Here is an 18,481-nt window from a genome sequence, read left to right as displayed (position 1 = left end):
CTCCATGTTCATGATTGGGACAATTCTGGTAACATTGCGTTCCCCTTTGCCTGGCCTTTATTTATTTATCACATTTTTATACTGCCCTCTCTCCAAAGAGCTCAGGGCGGTGTACATAGCTGCTCCCCTCCTTCTTGTTCTCACAACAACCCTGTGAGGTAGGTGAGGCTGAGAGAAAGTGACTGGCCCAAGGTCACCCAGGAAGCTTCGTGGCTGAGGGGGGATTTGAACCTGGATCATCCAGGTCTAAGTCCACCTCCCCAACCACTACACCACTCTGGCTCTCAATAGGAGAGGAGCTGAGGCATGTTTGCTTGCTTATGAGTAAACATGCTTGTGTGGCTCAGTTTCACATTTCATAGGGCTCAATACATTTTCCTTGTCAGATTGAAGAGGGGAACTTCCTCCTGGAGTATTTGGGGGGGGGGGCTTGCTCATTGGATTAGAACCATTTTGGCGGTGTTGTGTTCCTCTTAGCCTGACCTTCAAAGTTGACTGAGGCACAGTTGCCTGCTTCCGAGTAAACACACATGTGTGGCTCTGTTTCATTTTGCATAAGGCTCAATATATTTTCCTTATCAGATATTAGCTTGTCCGTTCCAGATTCACAACCCACCAACATTCAGGTCGTGACCCACCGACCCAACATTTGGGCAACACTGCACTAACTTTTTATGGCCATTTTGCGGTTATACGGTTCCATCCTTTATCATTTGCTTTGCATTTTGACTCTTTATAGTCCAATCCCACTATCGGGCATTTATGACACCAGATCTCATTATCCGCCGCTGCAAGTGCCAGTGCAGTGCTGTAAATGTCACTTTGCTGTCATGCACATCCAAGCTGCTGGTGCAAATAGCCAGAGTGTCCATGTGCCTGCCAGAGATGGACCCAGCCCAGGTTGGAACAGGTAAGGCGCTGGTGGGGGTGAGTTGTGGGTGGTTTGGCGTGGCTCAGGGGAGCATCAGAGTGCTGAGCAGGGCAGGGATCAGGGAAGGCAGGAGGTGGTTCAGAGGGGAAGGGGGTGGATCTCGATGGCAACAGCTCAAGCCACCTGTTTTCCCAGTCCAACATGTTTCCAGATTTATACAAGCAAAATAGCTGGCATAGGTCCGAGGAGACCCATTGATAGCCAGAGAGCCTGCAGAGAGGTAATTAAAAATATTTTTACTATCTCTCCCAGGCCATCTGGTCACCACCACCACCACCCTGCCACAGCATGCAGCACACACTCTGTCAGCAAAGCATAAAATGGTAGGGGATAAGATTGGGCTGTTGCAGACATAACTTCACTCCTGTATAAGCACCGTCATGTTGAGAGTAGAGAAAAGTAAGTGACCGAAAGGCTTCAGTCTATCGACATGTGTATTTACCAACCTTGCCAGCGGTTAATGCCCCAACCCACAAGGTCAATAAAATTCATCTAGCTTGGATGCCAAGAGGCCTCCACTGTTCATTATCACCGTGACACTTGACTGCTAAAGTGAGCAGCGTGTCCAGGCCGCTGCTGTTAGCAAGTTCGTTCTGTTCTCCTCCAGCCCTGTTTGTCCCTTTGCAGTGTCAACATCCCCAAGTTGTACGATGTATATCGTTCACATGTAGAAAGAGAGCTAGTGTAGTAAAACTGGTGAAAAGATAGAGATGAAAAGTAGGACTTCCCTGGTTCAAATCTCCCACTAGCTCACCAGCTGGCCTTTGGCAAGCCAACCCCTCTGGCCACAGCTGCAACACAGAGGCAATAATACTTATTGTTGTAAAGGACTATACCAGAATAATACACATTAATGACTCTGCACACTCAAAAACTTGTGCTTGGAGATCCAACTTTTCCAGCTGCTTACTGAAAAGGGGTTCCCACTCACAGCCCACCTTGGGACACCTTCCAAATTCCACCTGGGCATTCAGTGTCTCAATGGGAATGACCCAATAGCTAGACTGTACTTGGAAATTTGACCATCTCCATGTCACCCTGCATACCGCTATTGGTTAATTGCCCAAGACAGATACATAAAGGAGAAATCTGATGTGATCACAGGTCATAGAAGAAGAAAAAACACATAACACAGCTCCTCACAACTTCAAACTTAACTATAAATCCATGAAAGAATTCAGTTCCTCATTTTAGTCATTATGTGTATGTCAGAATCTTGCAAACCTTTGAACGATCATCAATTTAAAAAAAAAAAAAACCCTCTTCTAACCTTATCTTGCAGTCTGTTGATACATAGGACTTCAAGGACATCAAGGTAATCTGGATGAATTCCAACATATTTCACCTGTACAAGGAACCAGAATCAATGGCAGCCAAGTATTCTTAACAAAGTAGTCCAGACATAAGTAAAATACAAGCTATGATAATCCACACATGCATGCTTGAGAAAGATTGCTCTACAGACACAGTCCATACACTTCAATTATCCTACTTGCCAAGGACAGCCCAGGTTTTCTAGTTCCCATGAACTTTATGATAAATACAGGTTTCGGAATTCTGCTTTTATTAGGCTGCAGTTCTAACTATACTTTCTTGGGAGTAAGTCCCATTGAACTCCCATTGAACTGCACAGGATTGTGCCCTTAGTGCAGAATATCTTGAGGGAGTTACATGGAGTGTAACTAAAAACCTATTATCATTCCTGAATAAAATTTATTGGCTAAAATCAAAAGAGAGTCTGAGCATTTTTGTGTTTTTTCTAGAATAGCTTTCCACTACCAAAGAGAAGTCAGTTACTACGCAGTGGCTTGGCTTTTGGCCGGGGAACCAGAAGAAAACAAGGACAACTCAGCTCTCTGGTGACTGCATCACTTCCCTGAATTCCAGTCGTTATTAATGGATCTCACTGTAGTATTTTCTCTTTTGCCACAATTCCGCAGTCCAATGTGCGTCAAAACCTATCAGAGGCAGTTTTTGATCAATACGTATTTCAGAAGCGGTTTACAAAAACTAGACAATTCTTGGAATAAAAAAACGGAAAATCTGCACTTTTGTTCAGTAAATGATCATATTGATTCCATTAGTCAACTTATTCAGCCTTTTTTCTGACACGTACCTCAGTTGCCAGCGAGCTTATAATTTTCAAGGGGATAATTTTAGTGATTCATTAGTGGTTAGATTCATTGTCTTTCCAAAACATGAAATTAATTCTAATTTTTTACACCTCGAAAATCAAATTAAGTTAGTGGCATTAGAACACACACACAGCATACTCAACAACCTTCTGAAGAAAATGACTTCCGTGGACTTGAAAACAAATGAGCGGACAGGTAGAGAAGTCAACCAAAGTATAATAGGACAATTGGATGGTCACGGGAAACATCTGCATTGATTGTTAAGGGACACAAGAGCTCAACCAATCAATTGCTATAATAATAATTATCAGCCAATCAGAGCAATGGAAGAATGAGGATAGGAACATTCTGTTCCAACAGTAGCTAGGCAGATACCTCTGGCCTCTCAACACAGTGGTTCCATTTAGCTACTATGGCTAAGGGCCATTGAAGGACCAACCTTCCATTAATGTATCAGGCAGCCCAGTCCTAATGCAATATAGTGGTGCCAAAATGGGCACCACGTGGTCCCACACAGCAGGGAGGCAGCCGGAGGTCTCTCAAGGTGAGGGAACAAATGCACCTTGTATCAACCCCCAGCCTGCCCAAAGGGGCTACATGGTTCTGGAGCAGCTCAATTTCTGGCACAGAACTGACTGGCCCCATTTAGGGCTTTTGGGTCTGGGAGGAAGGTCAGGATCCTGTAGAAGCCTCCTTTGCCATCCCCGCCCTCTTCCCAGACCTGAACCACATTTTATTGTTTGTATAATTGTTTCCTGTAATTGTGCTGCTTCATTTTTACCTTGGTGTGCTGCTTTGATGAGTACTGATAACTTAAAACAAGATGATCCACTACTCAGCCCCCAATAGAACAACAGTTAAATTGCATTGTAACACACTAACAATCACCAGTGTTTTTACAGCTTGGTACCTGGCTCTCAGCATAAAAGTTAATCTTCCATGACCACAGTGGCCAAAGGCTCCTTTGAACAAGTGTTATTGACCACCTGCTGTAAACTGAACCATTTTTATCCATCAATACCCAGGCTCAGGTTTAATGGGCATGAATTAATACTAATTTTCTCCTCTTTATGCCAATTAAAGTTAATATTAATTTTGTCCGCTCCATCCCAAACAGACTCCATTATCGCTCTTAATATGAACAGAAAGAAAACAGGAATTCTAAAGCTCTACTGAGTCACTGACAGTCTGCATTCTGGCTTCAATTATTCATGGCCCAGTTCTATGCTGGTGGATCTTGCAGTCTGCCATTTTAAGCCCCAGGCTGTTGGGGCAGCAGCCACTCCATCATTCTGGGGTCACAGCCCAGCCATCATCATGGCTGGGGGTCACAGCCACCAGCGCAGGTGGCATGTGACTAGAGGCTACGTCCATGCAACAGTGGCCCGTGAAACTCCGCCATCCTCTGGTAGCTGGTAAGCTGGTCGCGGGGGCAGTTTGGGGAAGGATCAAAGACAGTTCAGGGCAGAGAGCCAGGGGAGGTTTTGGGGGTGGGAGGAGAAGGAACTTGGCAGCAGTTGCACTCACTGAGATTCTATCCCCCCTTCCTAGCCTAGACCCACCTCTGGAAATCTCCTTGGACTTATGTAAGCAAGAGAACTGTCACAGGTCTGAAGGGATGCACTGGAGGCCAGGTGGCCTAAATGGAGGTAAGTCAAAATGGGGGTAAGTTTCTCTCCTGGGTCATTCGGTAATGCACATCCCATGCACACTTGTATTGGAATCTGGAAGAACTGGTGAGGAGGTAGGCTGTGGTGTCAGCAGTGGCCCCTTTAAGGGTAAGGCCTGGGCATCCAGCAGAGTGTGCTGCACAGCTGCAACCACTGGAAGGCAATAGGGCCCTCAGGGATATAAGGAGCACCTCAGGCAGGAAGAGGGGTGTGGGTTGGAGAAGGAGTGCAGGTTGGAGGGGAGACTGACTTGGCTTATTGAATTCGGAATCTGACTGTGGATTGTGATTGGACTTTGGCTTTGGACTTGGATACCCTGACAGATTTGACTGACCTACCTGGAACCTGACCTTGGATTGTAACTTGGCTTATTGGCTCTGGACTCTGATTTGGCAACTCTAATTGATTGGACTGGTTTACTTGGCATCTGTGGACTGGAACTGGACTCAGACTTTTGCTTACTGCACTGGTGAGTTGCACAAGGGGGACTGATCAGCCTTAAGTGGGCATGAGGCCCAGTGGATTGGGATTTGGCAGAACAACACTCCATTAGTAGCATGCTATGGTCTGGCGGGGGATAGGATTGTGCTATCAATGTAATTTGAAACACGATCTATTTAAGAGCACAACTTGCAGCAACAAATATTTGATTTTGCAAAAAAGAACTTGTCCTGCATCTCAATTTCTGTGCTGCTCCACCTTCTTTGAAGGAACCCTTTTTCCATTTTGAGAAAGGCACTGAAACTCCCAGGATACACTGGGTGACTTTGCACTGATTTAAAGCACAGTCAAAAACCGCCACAAATGCTTGCAGCATTAACTAAATAACTCCTAACACATTTGCACTGACTGTTTACCACTGTCCGATGTGCATGTTGCCGCAGTCGTGACACTCAGAGGGATAAATACCATGCTCAAAAACGGAACCAAAAACAAAAAAAGCCAGCAGAAATACAGATGGTAGATAAACTTTACTCAGAGACAGAAAGGTTTACAGCATTGCATTTTAGACGTGGTAGCAAGGGAGCTACTTGGTAGAATTTAATGGGGTGGGGGGGAATGGGGAACAGCCTGACAGTGCAATCCTATGCATGTCTACTCAGAAGTAAGTTTCATTGAGTTCAGTGGAACTTATGCCCAGGTACGTGTGTATAGGATTGCAGCCTTAGTACATGGCCAACCAGCAGACTACTGCCAGATCTGATCCACAAAGACTCTACCAATTTTAATCCAGGTGTGGAAAAAAAATTAGTTTGCAGCTTCATTTATTAGTATAATAGAATAACTTACATGTAATGTAAATATTATTGTGGTGCTATCTCATGAATATTCTGGAAAAAAGAAACCACTGGCAACCTGCCCCTCAAGGGAATTTTTCCAGAAGAACAAGGAAATAAGAAGAGCTCCAATACACCTGGCCCAACATTCCAGTGACCAGCCACATGCTTCCAGACATCCATGAAGGACAACCATCATCCCTCGCTGTCGCTTCCAGCAGTTGGCATTTTCGGTGGTGGACTGTCTCTGAAGATGGTGGCTCCATTTAGCTATCAGGGCCAATAGTCATTGATTAGACCTCCCCCTCCTCCACGAATTCATCTAACACCCTTTTGAAGCCATCTAAGCCAGTGGCCAGCACAATTTCTTGTGGCAGTGAATTCAATGGATGAATTACATGTGGATTGTGTGAAGAAGTGCTTTTTCATCTTTCCCAACAATCCACTTCACTGTGTTATGGGGGAGAAACGAAAATTTACTTCTACCCAATTCATTCACATTACACATAATTATAGGAACCCTATATAATGTACCTCCCCCCAGTTGTCTTTTTCTTCAACTAAAAAATCCTAAATGCTTTTTAAGCGCTCCTCATAGAGAAAGGGCTCTAAAGTTCCAACGTCCTGGCTAAATTAATTCTTTAATATATACATCACCATGAATACAACTGATGATGTCATACTATCTAAGCATATGTATGTCCAGTTGGGGAAGCCTCTACTACTAAGCAATGAAGTTGGAGGTGCCCCCAGTAGGTTTGCATGGAATACAATCCTGAACATGTTTACTCAGAAATATGACCATATGTTTAATGTTAGTTACTTTCTAGTAAGTGTGCTTAGGATTGTAGCTTCACTTATCAGATTTGAATGCTCTTGCAAGAGGTTCAGGAAATGCATAAGAACATAAGAACAGCCCCACTGGATCAGGCCATAGGCCCATCTAGTCCAGCTTCCTGTATCTCACAGAGGCCCCACCAAATGCCCCAGGGAGCACACCGGATAACCTCATCCTGGTGCCCTCCCTTGCATCTGGCATTCTGATATAGCCCATTTCTAAAATCAGGAGGTTGCACATACATATCATGGCTTGTAACCCATAATGGATTTTTCCTCCAGAAACTTCTCCAATCCCCTTTTAAAGGCATCCAGGCCAAATGCCGTCACCACATCCTGTGGCAAGGAGTTCCACAGACCAACCACATGCTAAGTAAAGAAATATTTTCTTTTGTCTGTCCTAACCCTCCCAACACTCAATTTTAGAGGATGTCCCCTGGTTCTGGTGTTATGTGAGAGTGTAAAGAGCATCTCTCTTTCCACTTTATCCTTCCTGTGCATAATTTTGTATGTCTCAATCATGTCCCCCCTCAGGCGTCTCTTTTCTTGGCTGAAGAGGCCTAAATGCTGTAGCCTTCCCTCATAAGGAAGGTGCCCCAGCCCAGTAATCATCTTAGTCACTCTCTTTTGCACCTTTCCATTTCCACTATGTCCTTTTTGAGATGTGGTGACCAGAACTGGACACAATACTCCAGGTGTGGCCTTACCATAGATTTGTACAACGGCATTATAATATTGTTCTCAATACCTTTTCTAATGATCCCAAGCATAGAATTGACCTTCTTTACTGCCACCGCACATTGGGTCGACACTTTCATCGACCTGTCCACCACCACCCCAAGATCTCTCTCCTGATCTGTCACAGACAGCTAACAGTCTAATGCAGCCTAATGCTATCAGCCTAATCCTATCCTGTCCACCACCATAGCATGCAGCCATGCCAAAACAGTGTTGCATGCTAGGATGGGAGGGACCAGGAGGCTTGGGAGAACTAAGGGAAAATATTTTCCCTTCCCCCCATTTAAGCCCCTTGATTGCAAATAGGTCTCTTTGGAACCTGAACCCAAGTTCAAAGACTCAAGGGAGGCATGTTGGGAGGCTCCAGAGGGAATAGCATTCTGACACATGTTGTTTATACCGGTATACACCCCTTCCCACCTCCAACATGCCAACTTCCCTCCTTTGATCCTCCCCATTCTGCCCACCCCACCAACTTACCAAGGTCAGAGCAACCTCTCCTGGCTGCCAATGTACATGGGGTGCTCCTTGGCTGCTACAAATACTTCTGTCACAACACTTATGACACTGTAAAGCTTGCTCCACCACTGGAACACTAGTTCTGGCAGTGGAACCCAAGCATAGACCTGGGCTATAAATCTATTTTTAACATTCATGATGCTCCCAGGGCAATTTTTATTTTTTTCTGCCTGGGTCGTCCAGCTACATAAGATGCCTTCAGCAAAGAGTAGCCATTGGAATGATCTTTCTTTAAATTTCATTCCCCAGTCACTCTTAATAACTATCTCTGTGGGGAAAACCCTGCTAGGAATAGAAGAGGATCACTGGGATACATGACTCATGACAGCTCCTATGACAGACACCAGCATGGTGGCATTAAAAAACTCTACTCCCTTCAAAATGAGATACTGAACTCTAAAAACACAGAAATATTCAGATTAATTTAGAGAACTCTAAGGAGCCAGTATTGCTTCTCCCTCTCTTTTAAATATTTTTTTAGAGATATCATTCATTTTCCTTGGGGGGGGGGGGGAGGGAGGACATTTAACACATGCTTAGAGGCACTCTGCTAGTGCAGTGTTTCTCAAACTGTGGTTTGGGACCCACTAGGTGGGTCGCAAGCCAATTTCAGGTGGGTCCCCATTCATTTCAATATTCATTTTTAATATATTAGACTTGATGCTACCATGAGTTGTGACTGCATTTGGGGAAATGTTACAGACTTATACTTTTAACAAGCTACTATGTACATTCTTTTAACAACGATAGTCAATGGGACTTACTCCTGGGTAGTAATAATAATAATAATAATAATAATAATAATAATAATAATAATAATAACTTTATTTTTACCCAGCCTTTCTCCCCGAAGGGACTCAAGGCGGCTTACAACATATTAAAAACATAATTTACAAACAAATAAAAACATATTAACACATCATAAAAAACAGCAGTCAGAATAAAAACTAGGTAAAAAGAGCATAGAGCAGCAGCAAGTCATAAAAGAATCAGGCCTGTAAAAAATATTAAAAGATGTTAAAAAGATGTTAAAAGGCCGAGAACTCAGAAGGCTTGTTTAAACAGAAGGGTCTTCAGGCCTCGCCGAAAGGTCTCAAGAGAGGGAACCATTCTTAAGTCAATAAGTGTGCATAGGATTGCAGTCTAGGATTGTTAAAAATTTTCCTGCTTGATATTGTCACTTCCGGTCATGACATCACTTCCAGTGGGTCCTGACAGGTTCTCATTCTAAAAAGTGGGTCTCGGTGCTAAATGTGTGAGAACCACTGTGATAGTGTGTTAACATTTTGCTACATTGCCCACTCTAGTTAATCTGCAAATAGGCGAATTGTGCAGTGTCCATCAATCACTGTTTAAAATGCTTAATCCAGAGTTGTAGTGTTCCAAGATGAACCCATTGTTGCAGAACAGTTGCTACATTCAGAGGCCAGGCATGTGAAGTCATTCAAACCTAACTCACAGTAACCTGAACCACTCTGGGGTGCTGCTGTCCCCATATCAGTGCCATAATTTCCATGGACAGGCTGGGATGCCTTATTCATACGTGAATGGGTGAAGCAAGGATGGTCTCACCATGCATGAAGGGCACAGAAAGAACTAAGAGACTTAGATGTTCTGGTTTTTTAGTTCCTCTCAGTTCTATTATTTTATAATTTTTCAAACCTATGTGTCCTAACTTACACTCCTACTCCAAGATTTTACCTCTATTCAGCTAGAGCCCTGCTGAGTGGAAGTTCAACTAAATAAATACTATGCTTTTAGTGAAATTACACCATCAGAGCATAAAACAGCTAAGCAATCAGGAAAAGGTTCCTAGAACTGAGCAGAACAGATAGGTGTATAATGGAAAAACAAGAATCTTCTACCAGTTTTCAACTTACTCTCCTATAAGTGACCATTTGTGCTGTGGTTCATAGCTATCAGAATACAGAAGACAAAGTGCAAAGCCAGAGTAAAACTGTATGTTGGGTCATGTTCCATCATGTCTGCTTTTGTACAGCGCCCATCAATCACTGTTTAAAATGCTTAATCCAGAGTTCTAGTGTTCCAAGATGAACCCATTGTTGCAAAACAGATGCTATGTTCAAAGGTCAGGCATGTGAAGGCATGTTGGTGGCTAGCATTCAAACCAAACTCACAGGTAACCTGAATCACTCTGGGATACTGCTGTCCCCATACCAGTGCCATAATTTCCATGGACAGGCTAACCCTAACCCTTTCCCCAAACTTCCATTGTTTAAGAACAGAACCAGGAAGTAGAGATTTTTTATCGGCCGTTCTACAGGATTCGGATCCATTTGTTCAAATCAAATCCTTTGATGGTTTTATTGGTTACATTTTTAAGGTCCTGAGTTCCAGGACCAAGTTGGTTCAAACATGCGGCGCATTTGACAAAAAAGATTGGTTTGATAGTGAATGCAGGAATCTTAAGGCGTGTATCAGGGCTTCTTACTTAGATTTTAGAAAGCACAATGACCCCAATTGTCTAGTTAAGTACTCTACTCTTAAAAAACAACTAAGAGTTTTATTGACAGAGCAAAAGAAAAAGTTTGTTTTAACTCAATGGAATAAGCTGCATCAAGCAATTCAACAAAGAAATAACAAACAATTTTGGGCAGTTGTAGCAGGTTCGTGTAGATCAGAAACATATGACCCTGCTGTTATTACATCGTCTACATGGGTTCTTATTTTATCTCTTCCCCCCCTCCAACTTAAATAGCAAACATGAGGAACTATCCAGATTGAGACCATAGTGGTGGACAGGACTTTTTAATACATTGCCCCCATGAATCATCAAATGTATGTGGACTTTGGTCCAGCCACAAAGATTTCCTATGTAGCTTTCAAAGAAGGGCTGGAACGACCATATTTTATTTGAATGTTGAAACACTGGGCCACGATTCTGAGCTTTCTAAAAGTAGAGCAGTGCAATAAATAAATAGTAGAAGTAATTATTGCCTGATGAACACTGGGCATTGGAATACATTCTAGGAAAGAAGCAGAATTCTCACTGAACATTCATCATACAGGCTCTTTCCACCTGAAGTGAAGTTTCTCATTGACTTTCATAGTCTGTGGATTGGGCCCAGGGAGCATACACTATAGCCTAGTCAAAAAGTTGATACAGATCCGTAAGTCTCTTGAGTAGAGTAACTGATTCTACACATTAGGAGCTCAAAAGTATCCTGAAGAGGCATTTACCAAAATGGAATCATTTTATGCAGTGCAGGTCTATTAATCCATCCAATTTGGTGTACATTTCAAGCACTTCACCCGGATGAATTCAAATTCTCCAGGGTCTAAATGTGAAGTTTTTTCCCCAATGAAACCTCACCCAGCACTATTCCTGATGTTTTCTCATGAAAATACAGGGTGACCCAAAAGTAGACCCAAAAGACCCAAAATGATAACATTTATTCCACCTACTGTCCACCTACTTTTGGGTCACCCTGTGTGTGTGTGTGTGTGTGTGTGTGTGTGTGTGTGTGTATACAGGATATACGTATATACGAGGGTCGCCCAGAAAGTAATGCACCACATTTTTTTTCTTCAACAATTATTTATTGAACACAATGAAACTTACACACAAGAAAGAATGATGTTTCTTCTACACTCCCTATTTCTCCACGTAATCTCCGTCCAGTTCTATGGCCTTCCTCCAGCGAGACACAAGGGCATGTATGCCCTGTCAGTACCACTCCTTGTTCTGGTCACGAAGCCATTTCTGCACTGTGCGAATCACCTCTTCGTCATCCTCAAAATGTCTTCCGCGAATGGCATCCTTTAATGGCCCAAACAAGTGGAAGTCTGAGGGAGCTAGGTCAGGGCTGTAGGGTGGATGGGGTAACACAGTCCAACCCTGTTTAGTGATGTGTTCCGAAGTCCTCAAACTTGTGTGAGGCCGAGCGTTATCATGTTGAATCAAACATTCACCTGGGTTGTTATGGCGCCGAAGTTGCTGGAAGCGCTTCTTGAGTTTGGTTAATGTCTTCACGTAAGCTTCAGAATTAATGGTGCTGCCTCTTGGCATCACATCAATGAGTATGACGCCCTCACAGTCCCAAAACACAGTGATCATGACCTTACCGGCAGAAGCAGTTGCTTTGAATTTTTTCCTCTGTGGAGATTGAGGATGACGCCATTTCATCAACTATCATTTTGTTTCGGGCTCAAAATGGTGAACCCAGGTTTCATTACCTGTCACAATCCTGGACAAGAACGCTTCCCCCTCATCTTCAAAACGTTTCAGCAACTCAGAAGAAATGTTTTTTCTGAGAGATTTGTGGTCCACCGTAAGACAGCGCGGAACCCATCGTGCACACACTTTTGAGTAACCAAGAGCACGGATGATTGCATCCACACTTCCTTTGCTGATTGACAGTTTCAGCGCCAACTGCCTAGTCATTATGCGTCGGTCCTCACGAATGAGCACATCAGCAAGCTGCATCTTGTCAGGTGCGAAAGCTGTGGATGGCCGCCCCGAACGCTGCAAATCTTGGAGCTCTGCCGAACCGCCTTCTAATGGCCTCACCCTCTGTGCCCAGCAACTAACCGTACTTCTGTCGACTGCAGATTCTCCATAAACTGTACACAAACGTTTGTGAATGTTCCCAACGGTTTCTTTCTCTGCAGTGAGAAATTCAATGATGACACGCTGCTTGTAACGTACATCACTTACAGACGCCATTTCGAAACACTGCTGCAGCTACGCTATCTGTCTGAAGAAACCAAAAATTTGTGTGCGCACTCCTGAAAATTCAGATAATGTATATCTAAAGTTTCGCATTCGTACCATTACTGTAGGCTGAGAAAAAAAATGTGGTGCATTACTTTCTGGGCGACCCTCGTATATCCTGTAAGGTCACAGCAATGTTCTTATTTGCTTTAATACTTCAGAAAGGAGTTATGTAAATTTAATGTAAAGAACTCAGAGGCCATTTCAAAAACTCCGTTATGGTTCAGTCAAAGTATAGCATTACCACTACCACAGTCCCATTTTTTTTATAATGCATTGCAAGAAACCAAAACGTATGCATTTATGCTTCTTAGAAAAGGTTGTCTCTTTTAAATCTTTCTGTTCAATCATGGGCTTGTGCATGTGTGTATGTTTGAAATTCAAGCTTAGATTCAATCCTTTCCAGATGCCCAACACCTAAGCATTATGGCAACTGACAATATGTTTACAACGTAGCTAAAATAGATTTTTTTTTTTTGCTCATTTTAATTTTAGATGCAAACTCACCATTTTATTTCCTTGCACTTGTCGTCTCAAAAGACTCACTCTATTGCTCCAGGCTGAAGCTCTTGGATAGTCTTCTTAACATTACAGGAAGCCATTTCATTAACCTTGCAAACTGGCAAAATTCTATTGGGGGGGGAAGAAAAAAAAAACAGCAGAGGTTTAATTAAATTCTGAATCAATTGCTCATTATAGCTACAGTATCCCATAAAGACATAAATGAATCATTTATCTGCATCTGTGGGATCATTGAACTTTCAGGCCTCAGATACAGGCAACTACAGCTTTCTTTGTTTTTAAAACCTATGAACAGCCTTTCCCAAAAAATGCTGGAAGCAAAACAAACATTCCAAAAATTGTAACAAAATCAGTGTTAGTCACATATTAAAATGCATAATGAAAGAAAGAACAGAAGCAATTGTAGTATCTCATAGGAAAGAGATACAGTACAGCAGAGAGCATCCCACCAGGAGGAGTCCTGGGGGGCCAGAATAATGCCAACATCCTGGTTCCCTCAACTAGCCAGATGGTTCTGAGAAGCCCAGAAGAAGTGATGAAGACAATTGCTCTCACTTGCTGGGCCCCCAAGTCCCATAATTGGTAGTGTTAGGCTGCATCCAGGGCCTCCAAGAGGAATTTTATCAAGGAGTAAAAAGTTTCTTCTGGGCCCCTTCCCAGAGGGGTGAGAAGGGGTGAAACAGAGCAGGGGAGGGTGGGCAGGACAGGGGTGGGGAGGGGCAAAACAGGGCAGAGGGAGGGTGGCAACTGCTGAAAAACTCTTCGGTGTCCAAGTCCTCTGGGCTTCCCAGTGCAAAGCCCAGGTATACCTGCCCGTGCAGTGTTGGCAGCTAGATTCAGCAACATGGAAAACCAAACACACTCCTAAGTCTCTCTAAAATATTTTAAATACAGAAAATTGCTGAAAATTACCATCCCCATATTTAGGCTCACACTAGAATGGAAAGTGTCCTGTTTGCACCAAAACTTACTTCGGCAGCAGCTAGAGCCCCACAGCTGTGTCCTTGAGGTCCTATACACTCCTTCAAGGCAAGCGGATCGACACGCCAAAGAGCTGCTGTAGCAGGCCAGTTTCCTCCCAGATTTGGCATGGGTTAAGGAGTGTCATGTATGCATTCTTGGCTCAGCACATATGGCCATCTATAGCAGCAGCAGCAGCCGCGAACCCAGATCCCATATGGGCAGCAAGTCCAGGCAAGACAGGAAAACATAAGATCCCAGGAAATTTCTGGGCCCCTTCTTTGACTCCTGGGCCCCCTTTTTGACCATGGGCACAGGTACAAATTACCCCCTTTACCCTGCTCTTATGGGCCCTCCATCCAAACACAGGATTTCTATTTATTCTTCAAGGCTAATAACCACTATTAATAAATAGTATTAACCATTATTAATAACCATTAGCCTCCAGGCTAATAAATTTTGATGGACCTCTCTTTCTCCATGAATTGTTTAATCCTCATTTGAAACCCAGCCAAGCAGGTAGCCATCATCATAGTGGTGCTAAGAGGGCAAGACGAAATGCCCAATAGGCAAGAAACTAGAGTTTACTTCCTGCTTTGTGTTAGCGGTCAGTCTAGTCTTTTCACACATTCAGGTTGCATGCAGCCTACTGGCACATGCTGTAAGCTTGCATGCTTATAGCGATCTGTAATAGGAGCCAGGCAATACCAGGCAGGCCAGTTGGGTCATCCCCTGAACCCTCTCACAGTACCAGTAGTAGAGGAGGTCAAAACCGGCTTTAGGCCAAGTCACTGATGTGTCTGACCTCTCATCTACCAAAGGAAGTGGTCTCAGAGCCTTTGCACTGCACACTCTAGGGCAGCAATTTTCAAACGCTGTGCCACAAACGGTCCTCAGGTGTGCTGCAGGAGTTTGGGGGAGGGTCATTTATTAGTAGGGCCGTTGAGGGATGTGAACTCCCCACCAGCAGCTGGACATGTCTTGTTAATTCTCAGAAAGCTAATGTTGTGCCCTGACCATTTTAGCACCTTGTCAGTGTGCCATGAGATGAAACAGGTTGAAAAATCACTGCTCTAAGAGATACTCACACTCAGGGATACTTCCATGAGCTGGTGGAGAGGAAGATCAGCTGCCTACAGCTGTAAGTTTTATTAGGAGGCAATACAATGCTTTCTCCCAAGGCCACCGACAATGGCGTGCCTGTGCTATATAAGAGAACCAGCACTTAAAATGTACCTCTTAACCCCATTAGCATGGCATACCCACACTGAACTGTCAAACCTTGAACTTCAGCTGAATTTACATTGTTCGTTGTATTAGTAACATAACTGCCTTATTAGTTGTATTTTTTAAAAAAAGTACCTTTCTGAGATTTTAAATTGGGCTATAACTTTACATGATAGCAAAATTTGCTGCTACAAAAGCCGCCTCTGCAAAAAGGAACCTTCAGCCATTGTATGTACCGCTGATCAAATAAAAGTGCAGTTTCAGTATGGTACCGCATGATAGAAGGTGGTGGGTGAGCTGCATTAGATTTCATAATTATTGTAATAACCTACACAGCAATATAAGTCAATCAGTGCCTTCAGAGGAATTCCTTCAGTGGAAAATTTGATCCTCCGTTCAATGCGATCCGCAGCCCTGGCGCTGGAGAATTTGAATTGGCAATCATCTCTCGTCATTTGTTTCGCACAGTGGTTGGTGGGGAGAGATTGCACTGGAATACTATAATACTGAGTCATCGTTCCAATAGTTCAATTTAGCAATAAGTTTTTGTCGGGTGCATGCATGCGTGCTTCTTGGAACAAGAAATAAGGGATTCTAAGCAAGGGTCAAATGGTTAAAAGTTCACTGAAGGTGAATTAACTTCTCACTTTTTCGTACAACCCATATTTAACTTACAGAACTTACTGTCATAAGATCTAATCAGGGCCTATGATATGACCTCAAAATTGGATCAGAAAAATACCCTTTAATGAATCAAAAGAGTATTACTTTCAGTGATTGGCAGCCGCTGTCCAGGGTTTCAGTCAGGAGAACTGTTTCATAGCCCTACGCAGAGTTGCCAGGGATTGAACTTGGACTATCCAAAGCAGCTCTAAAAACTTGGAAAGATGCTGTCTGGCAGCGCAGATGATTCTATGCTAGATGGACCAGGGGACAAAACAGAAGGCAGCTACTTAAGTTCATAATGGCCATTATACCCATTCAATGAAATTAACTTCAGGTGCAACAGAATCCAATTCACATTTACAAGTCCACTGTTTTTAATGGGTTTCGCTGCCATGTAAAGGTATAGAGGGTAGCATCCTTGGGCTACAGTTGTCATACTTCAGGGTTCAGCTTCCTCCCAAGGGTTCTCCAGAGTTGATCTATCTGGGTGGGCGAATATATCTCTTCCCGAATACGCATGAGATGAAATGCACTTATATTTTGAACTGTAAAAGCATATCGACAATTATGCTTTTCTACTCTGTTCAAAAGAACAAACCAACAAAACAAACAGTGGCTCAGCTTTTAAAACAAGTGGAGGACAGGCTAAATCCATACTGCATACAAAGAGAGTCTCCAGCAATGCAAAACGCAGGGGCCCTTGGGCAGCAACCTTTTGTACGAGAGCAAGGGTGTCACAAGCATGTCCCTATTTTAAACAATGAATTGTTGGGTGGTGATCTGGGGTGCGTTTACCAAACGCCACACTGCAAACCTGGATTCCAAGCTATGCCGTGTGCCATCAGCCATGCAAATTCTCAGCCACCTCCCACCCACCCACGTAAATAAGGCAAACTCCCGAACAGTCAACTCAAGGTTCAGTGCCACGAGGTTGGTTTCAACCCAGTGAGTTGCAGAATTCTTTGCACAATGGATTATTTGGGATCAACCACCCAGCTGCCTGTATTTGCCTTTTGCCTGGTGCTTAAGGACTGCTTTGTTGTCTAAGAATCTTTTTTTGTGAACACGCTTGCTTGTAGTGGCCTGCTTGTTTTAATAAAGGAATAAAGAGTTTAGTCACCAAAAAGCTACCTTAACCCCCCACCCCACCCTATCCTGCATTGTCCGGTATCCCATTTTTTTATTTTTATTTTTTAATCCTCCTTGGACTGTCACATCTGCTAGTCTAGACAGGTTTGAGAGCTGCATAGTTTGAGCCCAGTAAATAATATCAGCTCGGCACATGGAAAAAGGGAACACTTATTCTCGTTTAAGAGTCCTCACCATCAGTGCTGTTGTAATGGGCGATGATTACTCACTCCAATTGCACAATGCTGATTGTTTGTGCTGCTAATCACAGAGGACATACAAAACAAATAACACATACTAAGAGCCACCCATACTAAGTGGTTCCAGGCACACTGCTTATATTGCTGACATGGGTGCCAGATAAATATAACAAGGAAACCAGAGCTGGAGGGATGGAGGAAGGGAACTCTTACCAAGGTGTCTCTTTTTCCCCAAAATAATTTCTTTTCTAAAAACTAGAACAGGACCAGCTAATGCCCCAACATGAATCAATAAAGTGATATTAAAAAACATTTGACAGCAATTGGACAGGCCATTTGTATGTACAGAGGGCAGGTTTGCCTTATCCTTCTCCCAAGCAAAGGAGAGATAAAAAAAAAAAGACTGTGCATGAAGGTGTCAGAATTCTAGCCAATCAACTCAACTTTCACCTGCCTGAGCATGGTTGGTTGGTTGGCAACCTTCAGTCTCGAAAGACTATGGTATAAGCCTACAGCACCCGGTATTCCCAGGCGGTCTCCCATCCAAGTACTAACCAGGCCTGACCCTGCTTAGCTTCCGAGATCAGACGAGATCGGGCATGTGCAGGGTAACTGACAGTGAGATTGGGCAAGATTCAGGGGTTGAGATAAATGACCAGGGTGGAGCAAACAAGGGCCAACAACCAGAGCTGCCTTCTTGCATTTACTGAACACAGACTGCAATCCTATCTATATTTACCTGGGAATAAATCCCATTGACTGTAATGGGATTTGCTTATGAGTAGACATGCATAGGATTGGGTTCACAAGGAGGAGGAGGAGCAGGGTTGATTCCCTAACGTGATTCTCCCAAACCCCCTCCCCGGTGGTCACACATTTGGCTTTCATGAAGAAAGGCTATACAGTATCTGCATACTCTATGAAAATAGGAACCCT

At 43.5% G+C, this 18,481-nt stretch overlaps 1 pseudogene; it reads right to left on the bottom strand.

Moving 5' to 3' along the window:
• Positions 1–18,051: 18,051 nt before the first annotated feature.
• Positions 18,052–18,169, bottom strand: LOC136659636 (5S ribosomal RNA; annotated as a pseudogene).
• Between the last annotated feature and the right edge of the window lie 312 nt (positions 18,170–18,481).

This window comes from Tiliqua scincoides, chromosome 8 (assembly GCF_035046505.1).
Source record: "Tiliqua scincoides isolate rTilSci1 chromosome 8, rTilSci1.hap2, whole genome shotgun sequence".
Taxonomy (NCBI): domain Eukaryota; kingdom Metazoa; phylum Chordata; class Lepidosauria; order Squamata; family Scincidae; genus Tiliqua; species Tiliqua scincoides.
This window is presented reverse-complemented; position numbering and strand designations above follow the sequence as displayed.